Genomic DNA, 17,291 nt, shown 5'->3' with positions numbered 1-17,291 from the left:
TTCAAATATTTGCAAAGCATAACATAATTCTACGTAATAGTTCTGAAGTGGATTACTTGATATTAAATTTAGTTGAAAATGTACGATTTGTCAAGTTTTTTCATTTGTGCTCATATCTGGAGAAGTAACATGGAGTAACTCAGCCAGAGGTTATGGGTCTATTATGGGAGTGGGTGGGCAAGGATTTGTGGCGTGCAATGTGCAGGAGGTCGGACTAGATTATCATGATGGTTCCTTTTGACCTTTAAAATCTGAATCTGAGTAACCCTTCCCAACTGTTAATTTGTAGACTAACTATTTCGTGTTTTCTTCATTATGTAGACTGCCTCACTTGAACTAACAGCAGTAATGTACAAAATGGGGAAAACTAATCTCTAGCTTCTTCAAAAGTGTCTTGAAAATTCAGTATCCAAAAGATGTAGGGAGGTGACATGGAGTATGGTAAACTTAAACGTTGTAAGAGTTAATTAGGTAGCAGATAAACTTTTTAATTTATTTGACCTTTTTTATTGAAAAATCTACCGAATAGCATTATGCGGCCAGCTGGTTGGCTAAGATTCTGAGGCCACTGCAAGAATACGTATAGCCAGTACTCTGTTGTTTCACGTGTTAATTCTTTTTCAGCATCCTTACTGTTGACTGGATTGTTCTCTCGGTGAACTTTGTTAGATACATAGAATTCGTTTTGTGATTAAAACCTTTGTTTTTATTTAAAATCTGAATGAAACAGTTTATGCATTTTTAAAAAATTCTTTCTACATGTGTTATTTTACTTTGATAGGCTGATGCCTTATGCTGCTTCACTAGTCTTCTGACATCAAAGATGATAGGCTTCCTTTAAAAAAAAATTCATCACAGTCTGAAAGAGTCTCACACAGAGCTCCTCCTTTTGGTTAAGATTAACTGTCTAGTGAGAAGACAACCTTAAGGTGAGCTTGTTATTTCAGTATCAACCTGATTGCAGTCAGGATGTTGTAGGCTGATGAGGAGGAATAGAAAAAGGAACAGGCAAAATGTGTTAATCATGCTGGCTGCAGGAGCTTGAGGACAAAAATCAAATGGATGCTGCTGCAGAAGAACATTTAAGATTTTCTCCTTTTTCCTTGTAAAGAAACTATTCTTGGTTCCATTTAAAAAAAAAAATTAGATGGTATGTCTTGCTCAGCCATCAAAATTTAAAGTGTAACAATATAAGTCCATTACGTTTCAAACACCTTCATAACTCTCCCCCTTAGTAGAGTATAAGGGGGTAGCCGTGTTAGTCTGTATCCACAAAAACAACAAGGAATACGGTGGCACCTTAAAGACTAACAGATTTATTTGAGCATAAGCTTTTGTGGGTAAAAACCTCACTTCTTCAGAACCCTTAGTAGAGGTTGTTTAAAGAGAACTTGCAGTCAAATACCTACCTTGCACCTACATTGTATTAAGCTGCCATAATTGTTTGTGACCTTATAACCATTGTCATAACTGGTTATGGTCTATTAAACATGAGAATTAATGGAAAAAAGAGGAAATGGAATATGTGAGCAGTAGCTTTATTAAAGGAATGAGCCTTGGTAACAAGCATAACATAAATGGGAGTGAAAAAAGCATAAAATCCACACTTTGAAATTAAAAGGAAAAAAATTAAACTCTTACTATACCCTATAGTTTAATAGCCATTATAATTACATATACTGTACTATTTGTGAGGACAACCATTGGTTGACGTTCAAAAGCACTTGTATCTTGAAAAGGAAACACTAGCATTGTTTGTTTTCTTAGATCTGTATTACATTAAATAATGCCTTCTCAGCTAAGAGCTTTGGATAAAAATAAAGGTTTAGGATGCCTTGCTTAGATTTTTGTATCTTTCATAAATGAAATTGTAATGGAGTTAGCATATTTATCAGTTCTTATTTTCATCAGGCATTTTTTCTCTTCCTGGTTTTAGGTTTATAAAGGGACTAACATAGTTAATTTTCTAAATGTAAATGTGATAGCCTAGGACCTTCCTACCTGAGATATTGCGTCTGCCTATGTAATCCATAGAAGCATGTTCACTACAGCCTCCTCATTTAGACAGAAGAGGTGGTTTGCATAAAGGACCTTAACTTCTGCATTCATTCCTCCCTTGATATGAAAAGCCCAAGTTGGTTGAGGTATGCTGCAAAGGCCATTTTATTTTCCCAAGCATTTAAGTAAGGAGAGTGAGGATGGGGAGAATTGAACTTTTTAATACAGAAAATAGGAAATAACTAGTGAGGTGACTTGGCAAATGTTGTTTTTTCATTGGTAGCCACTATACTATATACCTTGAATTTGGTTGGAGTTACTTAATTTAATCTCTTGCAGACAAAAGAATTGCCTATGGTGAATTGAGGTCTGTCTTAGTGGACGATTGCATAGTTGTACAAGAGCTCAGATCAGTGACTTAATGCAAAACCCTGTGGCCTGAGGCAGAGTTTGGGTTTAGATTCTGGATTGCTGTTAACATCCAGCACAATATTATTCTTATCCAGATGCCTTCTCTTATTCCTTCATTGCACATTGATTTGTAGTGACAAACAGTGGACAGAAAGCAGTCTGTCTTTATCTCTAGATAAGAAAAGAGTGAAATATTTGATTTTACTGAACTGAACTGTTCTGGTGACCTAATTTCGCTTTATTCCACAAAGGAAGTTTGCTCCAAGAGGCAACTACCTGGAGTGATACTTTGCCTTTAGAGTTTAACCTTCAAGGATATTAACTGTACCACATTATACACAACATTAAGGCTGTGACACGTGCTAACAAAATCAAGGAATTTCATTGTAGAGCATTAAAATGGTTGGATATCTTCTGGCACTAAAGCAAAACAGAGGCATGTAAAGAAATTACACTCCAAGAGTTCAACTCACTGCCTAAAAAACTGTATCCATCTAAAATGAGGACTCATTACAACGCAACAGAACCATAATTATGTAAGATAAGCTAAATGATGTTTAGTTTTTGTAACTTTACGAATGCCAAGAGGGGAAGAATGGAACATCCCATGACTTTCAACATGTATATAATGGAGAGTAGTGATAGGCAGTTTCTACAATGATTAACATTATTAAGAGTATTGAATTTTTGAAATAGTTTAAAAAACCCATAATCATGATAAAAAGCTATATCCAAAATGCTATATTATACTGTTTGCTTAAGAAGGGAGTTTTATCTTGATATAACTTCATTAAAGATGAGCATTAGAAATATTACTTGATATATTTAACTTTGAGTCGTAGCTGTATTAGTCTGTATCAGCAAAAACAATGAGGAGTCCTTGTGGCACCTTTGAGACTAACAAATGTATTTGGGCATAAGCTTTCGTGGGCTAAAACGCACTTCATCAGATGTATGGAAAATACAGAAAATATATATTGTAGCATGTGAAAAGATGAGTTGCCTTACCGGGGGGGTGGGAGGGGTAGGGTGTCAGTGCTAATGAGCCAATTCAGTTAAGGTGGAAGTGGCCTGTTTACAAAAGTTGACAAGAATGGGTGAATACCAAGGGAGGGAAAATTACTTTTGTAATGCTAACAAGGCCAATACAATCAAGGTGGATGTTGCCCATTTCCAACAGTTGACAAGAAGGCATGAGAATCGGCAGAGGGAAAATTTACTTTTTGTACTTTTGCATAGAGACTGTCCGGTTTGGCCAATGATTATGACAGAGGGGTATTGCTGGCACATGATGGCATATATCACATTGGTAGATGTGCAGGTATACGAGCCCCTGATGGTGTGGCTGATGTGGTTAGGACCTATGATGTCCCTTGAATAGATATGTGGACAGAGTTGGCAATGGGCTTTGTTGCAGGGATTGGTTCCTGGGCTAGTGTTTTTGTTGTGTGGTGTGTAGCTGCTGGTATTTGCTTCAGGTTGGGGGACTGTCTGTAAATGAGGACTGGCCTGTCTCCCAAGGTCTGTGAGAGTGAGGGATCGTCCTTCAGGATAGGTTGTAGATCCTTGATGATGTGCTGGAAAGGTTTTAGTTGGGGGCTGTAGGTGACGGCTAGTGGCGTTCTGTTACTTTGTGTTGGGCTTGTCCTGTAGTAGGTGACTTCTGGGTACCCTTCTGGCTCTGTCAACTTTTAGTTACTCCTTAGCCATAATCCTGGGTATTTAAAAGATCAAAAGGAATGTCATGAAATGACCATCCAAATGTCATAAAATATACTTGTCTTTGACAGTTGCCCTCCTGTGCATTTGTCTGGTTCCACTTTCAGTGCTGATAGCCTTCAGAAAAGAATTAGAAGAAAGATTTCTATTGAATAATAGATATGCAGTTGCCCTTCACCATATAGTTGCTGAACCAACAAGAGGTGATGGCATTTTAGATTTGGTATTCATGAATAGGGAGGACGTCATAGAACTGGTTGTAGAGGACAACCTTGGTTTGAGTGATCAAGAGCTAATTCAGTTTAAACTAAATGGAAAGATAAATAAAAATAGATCTGCAACTCTGGTTTTTTATTTCAAAAGGGCTAACTTTTAAAAAATTAAGGGAATTAGGGAAGTGGACTGGACTGAAGAATTCAAAGATCTGAATGTGGAGGAGGCATGGAATTATTTTGTCAAAGTTGTGGAAGCTATTTGAAGCCTGCATCTTGGGCAAGGAGAGAAAATTCATAGGGAAGGGTGCAGACCAAGCCGGATGAATAACTATCTCAAACAGGTGATTAAGAGAAAGCAGAAAACCTATAAGCAATGAAAAAGTGAGTTGGATCATCAAGGAAAGCTACCTCTTGGAGGTCAAAGTGTAGAGATAAAGTGAGACCTACCCAAAGCCAAGAGGAGTTGGACCTTACAAAAGGAATTAAAACCAATACTAAAATGTTCTGTAGCTATATAAAGTAAAAAGAAACAAGGAAAGAATAGGGACTGTTAAACACTGAGGATGGGGTGGAGATTAAAGATAATCTATGCCTGGCCTAACACCTAAACAAATACTTTGCTTCAGCTTTTAATAAGGTTATGAAGAGCTTAAGGATCTTGGCAGTATGGCTAATGGAAACGAGGATATGAAGTAGAAATTACCATGTTAGAGGTTTCAAAGTAGCAGCCGTGTTAGTCTGTATTCGCAAAAAGAAAAGGAGTACTTGTGGCACCTTAGAGACTAACAAATTTATTTGAGCATAAGCTTTCGTGAGCTACAGCTCACGTCCAAATGCATCCGATGAAGTGAGCTGTAGCTCACGAAAGCTTATGCTCTAATAAATTTGTTAGTCTCTCTAAGGTGCCACAAGTACTCCATGTTAGAGGTGGAAGTCAAATTCAAACGGTTTAATGGGACTAAATCGGGGGGCCTGGATAATCTACATCCAAAAATATTAAAGGAATTGACACATAAAATTGCAAGCCCAATAGCAAGGATTTTTAATGATTCTGTAGACTCTGGGATCGTACCCTATGACTGGAGAATTGCTAATATAGTACCTGTTTTTAAGAAAACATAATCTGGGATACTACAGGTGTATTAGTTTGACCTGAATTGTATGCAAGGTCTTGGAATAAATTTTGAAAAAGAAATTAGTTAAGGACATAGACGTTAACAGTCACTGGGATAAAACACAATATCATTTTGCGAAAGATTGTGCCAGACCAATCTGATCTTCTCTGAGAAGATAACAGATTTTTTTTTTAGACAAAGGAAATGCAGTAGATGTAATCTACCTGGATTTCAGTAAATCATGTGATACAGTTCCACAGGGGAAATTATTAGTTAAATTGGAGAAGATGGGAATTAATGAGAATTGAAAGGTGGATAAAGAACTGGTTAAAGGGAAGACTACAATGGGTCATACTGAAAGGTGAACTGTCAGGCTGGAGAGAAGATGCAAGTGGAGTTCCTCATGGATTGGTGTTGGGACCAATCTTATTTAACATTTTCATTACTGACATTGGCTCAAAAAGTGGGAGTTTGCTAATAAAATTTGTGGATGACCCAAAGTTGGGAGGTATTTCAAATACGGAGGAGGGCTGGAATATCTTACAAGGAAGATCTGGATGACCTTGTAAACTGAAATAAAAGCAATGGGATGAAATTTAATAATGCAAAGTTCAAGGTCATGCATTTAGGGACTAACAAGAATTTTTGCTATAAGATGGGGACTTGTCAGTTGGAAGTGACAGAGGAAATGGAAGACTTGTGTGTTTTGGATGATCAGAGGATGACCATGAGCCACCAATATGATGTGGCCGTGAAAAAAGGTAATGTAGTTCTATGGTACATCAGGGGAGGTATTTCCAGTAGAGAGAGGGAAGCGTTAGTACCATTATACAAGGCACTAATGAGACCTCATCTGGAATACTGTGTGCAATTCTGGTCTCCTATCTTTAAGAAAGATTAATTCAAATGGGAACGGGGCAGAGAAGGACTACTAGGATGATCTGAGGAATGGAAAACCCACTTTATTAGAGGAGACTCAAAGAGTTTGGCTTGTTTTAGATTACCAAAAGAAGGTGGAGGGAAGATACGATTGCTCTCTACAAATACATCAGAGGGATAAATGCCAAGAAGGGAGAGGAGTTATTTAAGTTAAGCTCCAATGTGGACACAAGAACAAATGGATATAAACTGGACGTCAACAAGTTTAGACTTGAAGTTAACCATCAGAGGAGTGAAGTTCTGGAACAGTCTTCCAAGAGGAGCAGTGGGGGCAAAAAAACCCCTAACTACCTTCAAGACTGGGTTTGATAAGTTTATGGAGGAGATGGGATAAGACTGGCTACAGGCCATTGTAGGCAATCTGCAACTGCCAGCAGCAAATATCTCCAGTGGCAGGTGATGGGATACTAGATGGGGAGGGCTCTGACTGACTTACTGCAGAGAATTCTTTCCCAGGTGTGTGTCTGGTTGGTCTTGCCCACGTGCTCGGGATCTAACTGATCGCCATATTTGGGGTCGGAAAGTAATTTTTCCGTGTCAGATTGGCAAAGACCCTGGGAGTTTTTCATCTTACTTTTGCACCATGAGACACAGGTCAATTGCAGGTTTAAACTAGTGTAAATGGTGGATTCTCTGTAACTAGAAGTCTTTAAACCATGATTTGAGGACTTCCGTAACTCCGCAGAGGTTGAGAGTCTCTTACAGGAGTTGGGTTGGGGGAGGTTCTGAGGCCTGCAATGTGCAGGAGGTCAGATGAGATGATCATGATGGTCTCTTCTGACCTTAGTGTCTGAGTCTATGAATGCATGCTAGTCTGGAAATTAACTGCTACTAAAGTACAACTACCTTTTTTCCTTGTGATTTTTTCATTTGGCTTGAAATTCAGTGTTGTGTTTTCTTCTGTCACCTGTATCCCTAATAGGTTTGGTCATACAACCGATACAGATGCTCATTGTTGGGTATCTTGTTAGATCAGCTGGGCATTTCTAGTTGTAGATTTAACAGGACACATAGATGTGTTTGCCTTTGTGTCTGAAATCAGCTTAAAGCCTGTTTTTTACAATGCTGTATTGCAGAAAGGGTGTGGCTTTTGCACAGTTACAGAAATGAATGACAAATCTTTAGAAGCAATCTGGATAACTGGCTTGTGTCTTACAACTGGGAATTTCAGAATGATTGCAGTCTGCCAGAGTGTTTTTTGGAAGAGGTGTTAAGACTTAACTCAAGTGGAGAGAGAGATTCTCTGCTAGGAGCTTCATGTGTATGTAGGAGTCTGCCCAGAGTGGCCTTTCAGAATTAAAGCTTAAATGATCTACAATCAACCAGCAGCCGACTGGAAATATATGTTTTAACATTCACTATATCCTTTCTGAGCTGTTACATGGAAAAATAGGCTTTCTGGCAACCTTTAAAAGAGTAAATTGTCTTAATTGTTATGAAGGGATAATTTTATGAGCGTTTTTAATCCTCCCCAGAGGCTCAAATGGAAGAGAGTAAAGGCCAAGTTAAAAATAATTTTAAAATATGAACTTCTGATAACCCGGGATGCTGAGGAAGTTAAAAATAGTTCTAGAAGCAGTTTGTATCTGTAGCAGTGGCCACTAACAATGGCCAGTACTTCGTGTTTTGATCATGTTGCTATTAACGATAAATGTTCAAAAAGTAAAGTGTGCTAGAGGCTCATATTCAGCAGTGATTTAAAACTAAACTCGATTGTGTGCCTGGAAGTGGGAGACTGACTACACTGGCTAGAAGCAAAGCACATTTCGGAGAGGTGCACAGCAAACCTTCATATGGTTATGCTGATCCACCTGAGGCTGACCTGCTGTGTTCTAGTTCTAAGCCTCTCCTGTGCAGCATGGTTTGAGTGTGAAGTTAGAATTCAGGCAAGCGTAATGAGTTGTTACCTCAGTCTAATCTTATGGTAAAGTATCTTGGTTTGTGTAAGGCAAAAGACCCACCAAAATACTTTGCAGTTAAAGCCTCTTCAAAAAATAGTTGTTTAAACACATGCAATATTGGAGTAATTGACAAGTAGCATATAAGGGATGTTTCATAAATTAATATATACTAAAAACCAATTAATATCCGCTTATAATATAGCTAGCAAAATTGTATCATGACTAATTGTGTGCGTTAACATTTTAAGGTGGTGTTGCAGTTTATTTTGGAGTAAATGTTAGTACAGTAGCTGTTTGTCCTTGAAGAGAAGCTAAAGGAGACCTGTTGAATCACCGAGTCTGTACATCTTCAAGTATAAGATAAAGCAGGCTATCTTTGTTAGAACATGTATCCACTGTGATTTTTGGTGTGGAGGGTGGGGGGAGATCTGTGAGGAAACCAGCAGACTTGGATTTGGATAGTTTAGTTCAGTTCTTGGATATGCCACAGATTTCCTGTGTGACTTCAGACACCACAATCTCTGCCACAGTTCCCCACCTGTGAAATAAGGATACATTTTCCTGCCCCATAGGGAGATAGATTTTTAAGTATTCCTCTTGTGCTCTGATACTAAATTGATGAAGGTTGTAGAAGTACCTTGATGGACTGCCCTTGAACTTGTCCAATAGGCCAAAAGAAGTGATGCTTTTATTTATTAGATATACATATTTGACATATTTAACTTGTTTTATAGCATTACTTAATTTGAAGGAATTCCCTGGAGGGAAAATGACTCCTTTAGCAAACAATATTTTCCTGTTTCTTGCTTTTAGAATGTACAGGGCCTTTGACGTCTTACTTTTTTGGTTCAGTGACATTTATTTAGACGTCACTGTGTGGTGTGCAGCAATTTTTTTTATAATTATATGTATTGTATTGTAAAACTAAATGTAAAGTTTATGAAGTTGTATTCCTGCTATGGTAATCTTACAGTACAATGTTGGGGTGAAATACCTATATATTCAAGATTGCTCCAGGGAAGTTGGTAATGACATGGGGTAAATCCTTTGTCAATTATGGAGGGGAGCAATGCCTGCAGGTTCAGATGATGCACATTTGAATACCAGCAAACTTGGTTGCATTAAAAGAAGTCTTATTTCAGCTAAAGGATGGTTAAATAATGCATGACTAGTCAGTCTGAACAGCCGATGAGTCCATCCACCACTGGTGGTCTCTTTGAAAGGGATTGTGTTTGTTCTTTGCAGAATGGTATCTGAACTACTCTTTAATATATGTACTCTCATAAGTGATGTAGGTTGTAACAAACCCACAAGAATAACGTTTATTTGACTGAAATAGGATAAATTCTATTGTAACAAAATCCAAAACCTGTCTGCAGCTTTCCAAGTGTAATTAAATGTTTATGCTTAGGAGCTTTTCACATGTGCCATCCTTTCCATTGGGACCTACTATTTTTTTTCTGGTGGGGAGAAGGAGTGGGACTTGTGAATAGATGCTGGAATATACAGTCGTCAAGGGGTGTAACTACTGTGTTTTAGCTGAAAAGAATAGTGTGTTTAAAGAGAGGTTGCAAGAACACTTGTAGACGATTCATTTGTGCTTGAAAGTAGTTCCACTGAAGATTCAGTCATCTGAAACGGACAAAAATGGATTCTTCCACTCTGTAGTAAGAAACCTACTTGCATGGTACAGCACAGTGGAAATTGTGGCATGGATTATTTTTGGAAGAATTTGCAATAGCCAATGATGCTGAACACTAAAATGTCTTAGTTAAGTTGTATGAAGTGTTGTTGTAGTTGTGTTGGTCCCTCCCAAGATATTAGAGGGGCAAGATGGGTGAGGTAATTTAAGCTGTGTAATCTTGAAAGCTTCTCTCACCAACAAAAGTTGGTTCAATAAAAGATACTGCCTTACTCACTTTGTCTCTTAGAGTTGGGTTAATATTTTGTGACACTGTATTACCTAGTGAAGGTATTATGTGTGCTTCCACAAATACTGTATGATTCAGGACTACTTTAGTCCTGAACAGCTAGACATACTAGTCTGGAAATGTTAAATTTATAATGGCTTGCAGTATAGTGGAGTGAAATGATTAAATGTGCTGTAACTTGCACTTGTAGTAAATGACCATTTAGGGGAGGAAATGGCATTTTTAATGTTCTGAAAAGCTTCATATAGATTTCAAAACTTTATCTTGCTATGGGAGTAGAGATGCAAATATCCACCCAGAAAAGACTGTAGAAATTGTGACTGCTTTTTTTTAATCCGAGTGCATTGGTGTGACTGAAGTGTGTAAACACTATCCTGGCAGCAAAATGAGCTGTAAAATACAGTGAATCATAATGTTACAAAAAGAAAGGTTAAATCGAAAGGCAAGAATGACTGACCTTAATTCACCCTATCATGTGAAGTTATTTTAGAGGGTTCCAACTAGGGTGACCAGATGTCCTGATTTTATAGGGACAGTCCAGATATTTGGGGCTTTTTCTTACGTAGGTGCCTATTCTCCCCCCCACCCCCGTCCTGATTTTTCACACTTGCTATCTGGTCACCCTAGTTCCAACTAGTGAATGATCTATTAGATGCGTTACAGTGCATGGGGACATTAACAACACAAGTCATGGCTGTAATACAAAATCCCCTTGTTTGAAGTTGCAGTAATTTTTTCCGTGTAAATGAGGTGATTTGCCCCGTACTAAGGTTATTGTAGCACTGAAATAGATGCATCCAGTTTCTGTTTTGATTTAGTTTTGAAGAAGGCACAATAGGGGCTATCATCTGCAAAACTTTGGTTTGCTTTCTTGGTGTTAATAAAATTTTCTTAGCTTTTCTAGTTTATGCCATTTTTTCCCCAAATGTGTGTTGCTTGTGAAGGGTGCCAGATTTAACAGCATTGGAAAATGAATTCACTCTCTATGCACCAGATAGGCCATAAGTAGAACCACTTGAAGTTCTCCCACAGTTTTTGACCGGCCAGTGAGTTTCAACCCTGACCTGGTGGCATCTATAGGGATGAGAATATAGCTCATTCTGGATATCCTTTCCGTTTTTGGCTTCTTAGAGACCATCCTCAATGCTAACTAGTGCCCTTTGTAGTTGACTGAGAGTATGTGAAAAACTCAACTTGTTTTACCCACCAATCAGCTGTCTTTGGTAATACCCACTGACAAGGACTGGTTTAGAAATGGAGACCAACAGGTGAAAAGCTGCATATGCCATGGTGGGTTCCAGGTTTTTTTTTTTTTTTTTTTTTTTAAATCCCTGAACATATTGATATCAACAAGTGGAGGAGGAATGACTGGAGGTGGTCTGAGATTTTGTAGGGCCATTAGATGAGTGACTTCACTTTGGAAGCAGTGATCTGGCTGGGGCAAGAGGTCTGAGGAAGTGGGTATTGGAAAGCTTATGCTCCATTACATGTTAGTCTATAAGGTGCCCCAGGACTCCTTGCTGCTTTTACAGATCAGATCCAGACTAAGACGGGCTACCCCTCTAATGTTTTCTCTCTCGTTTTGTTCTCCTTTCCACTTTTAAAAAAGAAGCCCTTGCTGCTGTGCAATGGGCAGGTTTGGGTCGAGCCTAATCAATTCCCCAGAAGAGCAGCAATCCACTCCAGCATTTCAATCCTGCCGCAGTGCTGGAGGCTGAGCTCTCTGCGAACACGGTGCGGACTATCTGCTGTTTTCTGATGCTGGGGCGGGGCGGGGGGGGGGACTCGGTGGGTCGCTGACTGCGGTTGGAGGGAATGTTTGGCTGGGGGTCGGGTTACTCTGGCCCTCCGCAAGTGGCAGCGGCGGGCGTTTTCATGTTAAACACCTCCCTCGCCTCAATTCGGGGCAGTTGATGGTAGAGATCATTCTGCGCGACTTTCGTTTCGGAGCGCGGAGGAGAGGGAAGAGGAGCAGATTTATTCAGCAAAAAGGACACAGTGTGCCAACGTGCAATCCGCTGTAAACAATGCAATTTGCAGGCTGCTTCGGCTCCAACCCTGTGAATACCAGAGGCCGCTTCTCCTGAGCGATGCATTTCGGGATCTGCAGGAGGATGCATGCAGGCACCCCATGGCTTTTAAGCGGTGGTGCGAGTTACTTGAGGGGCGGCTGAGAGAGCCGCTCATCGCACAGATGGACGGGGTGGAGAGACCCGTGTAGCGGTACCGAGAGCCGGCGTGGAGCAGCTCCCTCCGGAGCCGGAGGCTCGGCGATGTGAATCCTGCCTGCAAGCCCCTGCGCCCAGCAAAGTGACTTCGAGCTCGGCCGGGGCGGGATCGGCTGGCGTCGCCGCGGTGTCTGCGGCTGTGCCGCCCAGGGAGCGCTCGTCGGGGCGGCCCGGGCATGGCTCGGCTGGCGGCGGCGGCCTGACGGGAGGAGCGGGGGAGGGAGCCATGTACCTCTTGGACAGCAGCGAGCCGCCCTCCGCCGCCTCCCCCGAGAGGATGCAGCGGGGAAGCCCCCAGCGGAAAACCGTCTACCGCATCTCGGTGACCATGGTGAAGAAGGAGCCGCTGGCGGCCCAGGGCAGCGGCCCCGGCCTGGCGCCGTCTCGGCCCCGGCGGCGGGCGGGAGGCCAGCCGCCGGCCTCCGCCAGCCTGCCCCGGGCCGGGCTGCTGCTGGAGGGGGCGGCCGAGGAGCTGCCGCCCGCTGCCTGCGGCGTCCGCGCCTTCCGCGCCCTGAGCACGGGGCAGCTGGAGCTGGGCCGGCTGCCGGTGGCCAGGCGCGCGGGGCGCCGCTTCCCCCCCGAGCTCTCCCGCAGGGGGCCGGGGCTGGCGGGGGCCGGGAGCAGCCCGCCGCCGGGGGGCGCTGTGGCGGGCCCGGGCTGGCGGCGGAGCCCGCGGGCGCCGGGAGCGGGCGGCGAGGGCCCCGGGGCGCCCCCGCAGGCCGGGCTCGCGGCGCGGGGCGCCCCCGCAGGCCGCCCGGCGGAGGCTGGACGGGGGCTGGGGGAGCCGGGCCGGCTGCGGCGGAGCTTCAGCTTCCGGCACCGGAGCGGCGGGGAGCTGGCGCGGGCCCTCTGCCGGGACCGGCGCCACAGCAGCTCGGGCTGCCTGGCCCCGCCGGCCGCCTGCGCCGAGAAGCGCAAGACGCTGGACGTGGGCGAGGTGCTGAGCAAGGCGGAGCCGCTGTCGGAGCTGGAGCGCTGGGAGCGCGGCAAAGGCAAGAACCGGACCCTGGATAACAGCGACCTGCAGCGGCTCTCCGAGCGCCTGGGCCGGGGCAGCCCCCGGAGCGGCGCCGCCTCCCACGAGCACAGGCTGCTTCGCTTCTTCAGCGGCATCTTCACCCGCAGGGGCGGCCCATCACCCGGGAGCAGCTTCTCCAGGCCCAGGGGCTACTTCAGCAGCCTCAGGAGAGCCACCGCGGATGTGCAGTCCAGCAGCGAGAGCATCAACGGCTCGCCCCACAAAGGTGCCCTTTCTTGTCTGTCGGGGAGCTTCGGGCGGGGATGTTTGGGGATGAGACTCGCAGGGTGAAGAATGGCGCTCCTCCGAGGAGGAGACGTGCACTGGATCTCCTGCTGCTCCTCTTAACCTTATCGCCAGTGGCACTCGTTCCTTTGCTACAGTATCTGTTCAGCGCTGCCCGCCACCACCTACTCAGGTGCAAGAGATAACCGCTCATGGTGACGGCAGATTGCATAAGGAGTGAGGAAACGCCTTCTTGTAGCTTTGTTCACTGCTAGGATAGTTGAATGTGACACAAGTGCAGCTTGTTCATTTATGTAAGGGGGATAAAGCATGCCTGTGTTGCTTTTTTATATCGGTTACTAAGTCACTCTGTGCTGTATTGTGCTTTAAAATCCTTTTGACCGGTTGGAGTATTAGAGAAGCTGTGCTAAGTCTTGCATAATGACAGGTTTCAGAGTAGCAGCCGTGTTGGTCTGTATTCGCAAAAGGAAAAGGAGTACTTGTGGCACCTTAGAGACTAACAAATTCATTAGAGCATAAGCTTTCCTGATGAAGGGAGCTGTAGCTCACGAAAGCTTATGCTCTAATAAATTTGTTAGTCTCTAAGGTGCCACAAGTACTCCTTTCCTTTTTGTGTTAAGTCTGTTCTAGAATACTTCCAGTATTAGTACGTCTGTTTTTAACAGTATGATCGCGAGGAGAGGCAAGGTATCTGTGTTTGTCCATAGACGGTTGGTGAAGCTAAAAAGCCATGCAGATATCAGCAATGCGAAATATTCCTTTTACACATTCCATGTAAATTAGAGCTTGCAGTAGTTAAGTATTATAAACTTACTTAGAAAATAACAGGGAGAACTTCTGGGACTCATTGCTGTACATCTTTTAGGAATACAAAAGTAAACTACCTTTAAGTTCGTGGAAAGTAAGTAGAATAGTAGGGATGGATTCCCCACACTGACAGCAGTTTGTAAGGCCATCTTTTTGAATCTGGCCTGGAATAAATCGTCTACTCAAAAAGAGAAACATTAAAAATCGACCTGAATTTAAATTATGCAGCGTCAGTGTAAAAAATCATATTTTTCTACTTCCCAATAGTGCTATTTTCTGGAACTTTAATGGGTAATAATAAATTTTATATTACATTAATTATAGCAGCAACTAGACTAAAAATACACCAAAGAGATTAAGGAAAAAAGGTTACGGAGAAATAGTCTACAACTGAAGTACCTCCACTGACAAAGGTTTTTTAGTATTTTTCTTTGCATGTGCAATAGAAAATGTTTCCCGAGTGTATATATAGGTGTTCTTTTATTTTGAAGAAATAGAACTATAACTTTTCATCCATAACAGTGTTGCAGAGCCAGTGACCCAACAGATCAGGTGCAAATAATGGCTGCATTCTTTAGGTTGTAAACATCATTATAGCAAAGTTGTAATGTATGCAAATAATAACTTCATGCATAAGAACACTCAGTCAATAAAATATTAAATATGTCCATGTGGGATTGCAGAAAACGCTACCGTAACTTGTGGTCTGACCTCTAAAGTTTGAAGTAACCACAACAAAGATATTAATTTAGTTCACACAGCTTTTGGTATTTGCTTCATGCCAAAATACTTAGAATGTAACTTGTATTGTTTTAACAGTACAGAGATGTATATGGAAAGTACACCATTCTTACATTAGGAGTAAATATGTAAAGAGAAAGGGACACTTTCATCCATCTTATAAAGGGTTATGTGCACTATTGGTTAAGCAAAATTGCCAGTGAGTTTTTTCTTCCAAATGCCAATACCATAAAGCTTGTCAGTGAAAATTTTAAAACTAATTGCAGCCCTTAATGGGCTAATTCTTACCCTACTTAAAAAGTTTGTTTTATATGAAAATATAGTTAAATGTCATGCACTGCTTACTATGAGTCCCATTTTTGAAGGTTGGAGAGCCTGTTTTCAGCTCTGTAGGGGGGGTGTGGTGTTTTGTTTTTAAATTCAGAACAATCTTTATTTTGTGTTTTTCCTCCAACAGTAACTCCATCCTCCTCCTCAAGAAAGGTGTATTTGGTTTCAGTGCTGTTGTTTTTTTTTTTTTTTTTGTTGGTGTTTTTTTCCATTATTTGTTGTTGTTGCTACCAGCAAAGTACTTCTTTCTAAAAAACACATTTTGAATTTAGTCTTCAGTTTGGGCTGATGCTTGTCGGTATAATGCCAAGAAATTCAGATTTAACTAATTTTGTCCTTTACTCACCCTCTTTGTTTTTGGGTGCTGCTAGGGCTTTGGAGCTGACATGTCAAATAAGTTCCAGTATATAAATAGACTGTGTCAAGATAAGAATGGAGTGGCAGTCCTTAAGTCTGCAGACTTTGACTCCTGACAGTACAACTCTGACCCTTAATGTAACCTTTACGTTTTGCTGCCTTCAGTTTTTAGTAAACACCAAATGATATTTTAATTCATCAAGGTGTTATGGGAATCCGAGGTTGAAGTGCCTGTGAGCAACAAACATCACAAGGAGCAACATATGCTGGAGGGAATGTTTTCATCTCATTTTCTTTTTTGTAGGGAGGACTTAAATTATTAAAGCAGCTTCAGTATCATCTAATTCAACTTCCTATGAATCTTACTTTGCAGGGTTGGTATTTCTAATTTTTGTAGACATGCATAGATTTTTTTTTTAATTCATATATTTTATATGTTAAGACACAATGCTGAACCAAAACAAGGCATGTATAATGAGTAAGAAAATAGATGGCTTCCACACCAGTGTAAGGGAAAGGAAATTGGTACCGATCATTCAATGTTTATTGAATTTGTGTGGCTTTTGTTTTGAAATTGGCTGCTTGTCTCCAGGTAGTATGTGGCAACTTCAAATTTCTAAAATTTTTGAAGCAATAGAATGACAGAAAAACATTTTAAAGCAAAATTACTTTCTAAAGTTAGGTAATGATACTTTACATCAATGTTCTCCCAACTTTAAGTGGGGGAGGCTCCTTCAGGAAAACTAAGCCAGTTGTCCTCCCTGCAGTCCCTCCATGCGCTGGTGAAGGTTCCAGCCGATTCCTGGTAATTCCTTTGCCTTGCCCTCTTCCCCCTCCCCACCAGCTTTGGGAAATGCATGATTTGGTACTTTCTCTCCTTTCTAATATGCCTTGAACAACCTGAATTAGTTTAATGTTGGCATTCAAAGTATCACCAGCGTCAGAGTTACCACCCCTTAAAGTGGACAGTGCAATTCTCACCTCAACTGTTGTTTACGCATAGAGCTAAAGCATACAATTTTCAAAAGCACCTAAGTCCCGTTGAAAGTTAAGACTTAGGCTCATAAATCACATTAGTGCTTTCGGGGAAAAAAAATGACAAAAGACTTAACTTAAAAAAAAAAAAAAAAAGGGAAAAGAAAAAGAGGCCTCTTTGACACTTAGACAGTTGTTTGCATCTGCCTTCAGGAGGTATGGGTGCGCCCCATATTTTGTGATGCTTTGCTTTGCACATTGAGCTAGTCCGTTAGCTCACTCGTGGTTTTTGTTTTCATATACATCTTATTTTTTGGTAACTTTTAGAAAAAATCATGTATTAGTGTGTTCTAAAGCAAA

The 17,291-nt window shown here is 41.7% G+C and overlaps 1 protein-coding gene across 11 annotated transcripts in view; it reads left to right on the top strand.

Annotated features, from left to right (window-relative positions):
• AGAP1 (ArfGAP with GTPase domain, ankyrin repeat and PH domain 1) overlaps positions 1-17,291 on the top strand; it is a 694,641-nt gene that overhangs the window by 145,547 nt on the left and 531,803 nt on the right. Inside the window, exon 1 of one of the 11 annotated variants that reach the window (XM_043505750.1) lies at positions 13,175-13,701. The exons of the other annotated variants lie outside the window; for them this stretch is intronic. The gene's annotated coding sequence lies outside the window, so the exon portion shown is untranslated. Of the gene's footprint in view, positions 1-13,174; positions 13,702-17,291 lie in introns of those variants that run through there. 11 annotated transcript variants of the gene reach the window in all.

The sequence above is a fragment of the Dermochelys coriacea genome, chromosome 11 (genome assembly GCF_009764565.3).
Source record: "Dermochelys coriacea isolate rDerCor1 chromosome 11, rDerCor1.pri.v4, whole genome shotgun sequence".
In the NCBI taxonomy this organism is placed as follows: Eukaryota; Metazoa; Chordata; order Testudines; family Dermochelyidae; genus Dermochelys; species Dermochelys coriacea.
Note: the sequence above shows the minus strand (reverse complement) of the source record. Positions and strands in the feature narration are given on the sequence as shown.